General features: G+C 37.8%; 1 pseudogene; it reads right to left on the bottom strand.

The window, feature by feature from the left end:
* Positions 1–917: 917 nt before the first annotated feature.
* LOC149202983 (tubulin beta-2 chain-like) lies at positions 918–4,550 on the bottom strand (annotated as a pseudogene).
* Positions 4,551–5,866: the final 1,316 nt, after the last annotated feature.

Below are 5,866 nucleotides of genomic sequence, written 5' to 3'. Positions count from 1 at the left end.
AAAAATCTACAATCTACATAAAAAAAAAATCTATGTATCTATAAAATTTAACATCTATATACAAAACAACAATCATATAATATATGAGATTTGTTGAGTGAATCTGAAATAATATATATTATGATATCTATAGAGTATATATTATTATGAAAGTTCATGTCCACAAACAAACATAAATTTATCGAGTGAATCCCACCAACGATAAAAAGCCATAGATTTTACAAATGAATCCAAATCCAACATATACACATTATAAAATCCCCCAAACAAAAAATCTCATGTCATAAATTTATCTAATGAATCCAACAATGCTATATCATGAATTTACTAAATGAATCCAGCATATACAGACATGGCTTAAAGAAACAAACTTCTTAAAAGAGAAATCAGGAGCCAACTTCCAGTAATAATAGATAAAAACTCTAAAATATACCTGGGCATTGACCATATACTATCTCCACAGATAGCAGATTTTATCTTGCCCCCCTACGTCCCAAACAATGAAGCTCAGATTCTTAAACATTACAATCTCTATATTGAATCCTATAGTGGGCATTTTTCTCACGTATTCCCCTGGTTTGAATTTGTAGAGAATTATTGTATTTCTTGTTTACAAATCCCAGAAACATATTATAGTCTTACAAAGCCATTCAACTCCATAATTATATAACATATAATAGAGGAGTGTCGAAGCATAATTGAATTTTGCATATAATTTTGGTAGGCAGTTACATCTTCTCAATATTTCAATATGATCAACAAAACTAAAGAGATAATGTAGAAGTTGTATACAAAGTTTATGCATTCAATGCCAAAACCTTCGATGAGAACAAAGCAGACCATGAAAGAATAAGAAATGCAAATGAATTCCACAAACAAACAACTATTAGGCATTGAAACAACTACCGGTTGTCGATGGCATTACGTAAGCTTTTGCCCTAGCTTTCCTGAGCTGATTCTTCATCATCATAGTATTCATCATCATCTGCACTAGCATCCTGATATTGCATGTATTCAAACACCAAATCATTCATGTTGCTCTCTGCTTCAGTGAATTCCATCTCATCCATGCCTTCACCAGTGTACCAATGTAAGAAGGCCTTCCTCCTAAATATGGCAATGAACTCCTCACTCACTCTCCTGAACATCTCATGAATGGATGTTGCATTCCCAATGAACCTGGATGACATGGTGAGGGCTTTTGGTGGGATATCACATGCACTGGATTTCACATTGTTGGGGATCCACTCCATAAAGTAGGAGGAGTTCTTGTTCTGAATATTCATCATCTATTCATCCACCTCTTTGGTGCTCATCTTGCCTCTGAACATGGAAGATGTAGTAAGGTACCTACCATGACGTGGATCTGCAGCATACATCATGTTCTTGTAATCCCACATTTGCTGTGTCAGTTCTGGAACAGTGAGGGCTCTGTATTGTTATGAACCACATGAAGTCAAGGGGGAAATCCCACCATAAAGAAGTGAAGATGAGGGAAGGGGATCAAATTCACTGCCAGTTTCTTTAGATCTGAGTTAAGCTAACCAGGAAATCTTAGGCAACAGGTGACTCCACTCATTGTTGCAGATATCAGATGGTTCAAATCACTGAAGCTAGGAGTTGTGAGGTTGAGAGTCCTAAAGCAGATGTCATAAAGGGCCTCATTGTCTAGTACCAATACACTTCTCTGCATTCTCCACCATTTGATGCACAGAGAGTGTGGCATTGTAAGGCTCCACCACTATGTCAGACACCTTGGGAGAAGGGAAACCAGAGAAGGTAAACATCATCCTATCAAGGTACTCCTCCCTAATCTTGGAGATTAAAATGGTTCCCATCACAGATCCATGGAGATCAAAAGGGCTCCCATCACAGATCCAGTACCTCCTCCCAAAGAATGACACAATTGAAACCCTCAAGTAAGTTGAAACAATCAATTAAAGTTCAACGGAGTCTCAACTTGCAGACATTAAAGTGTGCAAAAGGTCACGGTTCATTACTCATTCTCAATAGCTATTTCTCATTCCTGAGAGACGCAGGTCATAGTCCCCAGTCAAAGCTAGTTCTCGGATGGCAGGCAAGTAGGAGAAATCGTTCTTACACGGGAAGCTTAAGACAACCTTGACCTTCTCAATCTTACGAGCCGAAAGCAGTCAACAAAAGACCTTGATATATGAGACTTATATCCCCAAGCCCATAAAGCCATCTGGGTAGCTTGCTTTTGGCATTTTTCATTCTCATGTACATTTGTACCTCTTCTTTTAGATAACCTCCTATCTTTTTATCTATCTTTGTTAGCGACATTTTAGGAGTTCCGTTATCATGGCAACTTGGCTGCAATGAGTGGGTGAGTTTGGGGAATGGGTGCTAGCTCAACAATGTCTCTCACTTCACTCCCGCGATACCTCACCCCAGATCGGTCTCAACTATCTCCATATGGCAGGCAGCCAGGCGCTTGGGTTATAGGAAGTTAGGTTGGTGGGGGCTACACGCTTGTTTCCCGACCCTCATTTCATTTCGATACCTCACTGATTGGGCCCCTCTGGTGTTTAGTGAAGGTTAGTATCAGTGGGGTCCCCATTCATTCTGACTAGTTGGACCTCTTTCTAATAACACCCATACGGTACCTCATTGAGGAGCGGGATAAAGCACCAAACAACAATGGAAAGTGAGGATGCTGCTTAGCGCTAATATCTAGGCAAGGAGAAAACTTTTGAAGTTAGGATTCATAATGATGGTCCTTTCAGTAACACCCCAATAACTATTTCTTTTCCTACCCACAAACTCAATCCAATAGGCACTATAGTTCCAATCTTATTTCTGCCCTAATTAACCTAATTAGTATGAAACTTAGTTGTATTTCCCCATCAGGAATATTGTGTAATCTACTTAATATATATATATATATATATATATATATATATATATATCTATATATATATATATATATATATATATATATATATAGATATATATATATATCTATATATATATATATATATATATATATATATATATATATATATATATATATATATATATATATATATATAACAGACAAATTAGCTTACCGCTAAGCCTGCGTGCTTCATATATATATATAACGGACAAATTAGCTTACCGCTAAGCCTGCGTGCTTCAACTAGCTGCTTTTCTGGAACTAGGATATTTCATATGCGGAATGCCATGCCCAACTTGAGAAATAGTGCCTTACCTACCGAACCCTAGACAAAGCACTGCCTGCCCAACCAATATTTACACCTTATAATGTGGTACATTATAATCCTAAGCGACTGATCTACTGTTGTTTCTCACTCTTCTAATGTGCTAATAGGGGCTAATGGGACTGTACAATGATAAAAAGAGAGTGGTTTGATTCGGATCAAGCATTGATGAGTCGAATGGGGGAATCAAGTAGAGCCGGACAAGTGAAAGGGTTGTTAAGAAGCCATCGTAGTCGGTTGTCCGTGTAGCTCCTACTTTAATATTTTTTCATTAACTTAACTTAATGCAACGTAGTCGAACAACTCCTTGAATTAATAATCCACTCGGTCGAAAAAGAGAAGGTCCTTCCTTTTTAGATCGACCATTGAGATAATAAGCTTGAAACCCTAAGCATCTCTCTCGCTCCAAAGGACACTTACCTTGCCTACTTGGACTCATTATACTCATCCTTCCAACCAAGCAACCTTACCTGCATTGTAAGATCCAGACTTTGAATAAAGAGGCTCGGGAGAGCGTAGATCCATTGATTAAGTCTACAAAATTGAAGGAGGGCAGAGGAAAATAATTGTGCTCAGCAGAAGAAGATTAAGTTTTATAGTTGAAACAATCATTCAAAATTCATGTGGCCTCTGCCCGCATAGAGGACAGAGAGGACAATGGGCAAAAGCTAGGCCCAACATTATAAGTTGAAAAAAAGGTAAAAAGAGCCAAAGCAAAAACGCTCCTCCTACCATACATTTCTTCTGCTTTTATGTGGCAACTATACAAAATACGGCTGTGTGGAGGACATCATGAAATATTGATAGATAGACGTGGTAAATAATTTTTTCGTAGAAGAATCTTTTCCAGGGACATTAAGCGATCTATGGTCACGCACTGTGATCCCATTTGGCAGTCCACAACCTGTAATGACATGTACAGTTTTAATGAAACAAGAATGCGAATCTTTACGATTTGTAGCTACCTCCTTCCTGACGACATCCAACACGGAATCGATGAGCTCGGCCCCTTCAGTATAATGGCCTTGGCCTAATTGTTTCTAGCCCCGGACTGGCCAAAAATGAAGTTATCAGGCCATAAGCCCCGGTCCTCACGCTGTCCATACTCCCATAGTCCCAGGCTCAAGATCCATGAGCACAGCATGGGGCACAAATCTACCACAGCTCGCCTCATTGTAGTAAACATTAACCCTTTCAAGCTGCAGATCGGAAGTGCTGGTATGTCCCGGTGGGATCGATCATGTGCTCATCACAGACAACTTCCCAAAACTTTGCATCGATCTAGTTGCCACATTGCCCACCCTGAATGTGTAGGATCTCACGCATCTTTTCAATTTAAAACTTGCAACACAGAAAGACCAAACCTTAGAATAAAACCTCAACTAGAAAACAGATGATTCGCAGAGAACCAACACAAAACAGCCAGAAAAGCCAATCTAGAACCATGAGATGGGTGTGCTCCACGTGAGGCTATAACTGCTATGTCCTAATAGGTAGTATATAGGTGTCTATGGTAAGATAGAGAGGAGAAACACATGGCCTCAAACCCATATGGGTTATAAGTGTTTAAATGTTTTAGGTTTTTAATATTTTTAAGTGTATTTTTCTATTGATTTTTTTTAAGAATTCAATTAAAATTTACAAAGATGATTGGAATTGCAAATAGAATTGTTTACAAATATTATTGGAATTACAAATAGAATTGGATATCAATGATTATTTCTTTAAAATATAATAAAATATAAATGTTTAGACCTTTTTTGCATAGATATATCTAATATATAAAGTAAAAGATTTTGTATGTGTGCATTTTGTGTATGATGCATATTTTCAGTTGAGCATAATATGTTTCTGGTTGGAGACATAGATTATGTGGGTATATGTTTGCTTAAGGAAGGTTAATTGTGTCTATTACAACAATCTAGCACCCTTCTATAATGTAAATTCCTAAGCATTAAGGGGTTAGTTTTGTGCTCCTAGGAAGGTTACCTATAGTGACCAAAATATTTCTTCCACACACTTCTACTTGAATCTTGTTCAACTTGAGTAAGGCATCTCTAATGATAAGATTACTAAAGTTGTCGAGTGGAGGCATGAGTTGAATTTGGAAGAGTGAGCATTAACAAAATGGGTAGTAGTAGCATAATGGAATAGTGAGTGGTATGGCAAGTGAAATATGAAGAAAAATCGCAAAAATAGTGTCTACCAAATCTAGGGAAAATAGAGTCACTCTAAAAAGGGTTGTTTGGTGAATAATTAATGAGGAGAGGTTTGTAAATAACATGCCAAAATCAAACTTGATAATGTCAAAAATAGTTATGGTAGTGAGTCTTGGAGGGTCCCATTAGTACTACTCTTGAACAAGTTGGAGGACCTATTACCTTACAATGATATATTAATTACAATAACGACTCCTTTGATAGTGAGGAATTATTATAGATAGCATCGAGGTGGATTGACAATATGGTAGGAAGGGTAGGTTTTTCACTCTCTCCACCCAATTTCAAATCCCCAATGAGACTTTGGCCCATTGTGATAAAGCTAGAAGGGTAGATGCCCCTCAAATAGAGGTGCACTCCAGTGTGCCTTGAGACACCTCAACCCTTGCTAAGTCACAAGTTATTGGCATACATGGCTTTTGG

This window comes from Pinus tabuliformis, chromosome 2_1 (genome assembly GCF_031772625.1).
Source record: "Pinus tabuliformis cultivar Carrire ecotype Pingquan chromosome 2_1, CPIR1, whole genome shotgun sequence".
Taxonomy (NCBI): domain Eukaryota; kingdom Viridiplantae; phylum Streptophyta; class Pinopsida; order Pinales; family Pinaceae; genus Pinus; species Pinus tabuliformis.
The sequence above is the reverse complement of the archived record's forward strand: the minus strand, read 5'-3'. Positions and strand labels throughout refer to the sequence as shown.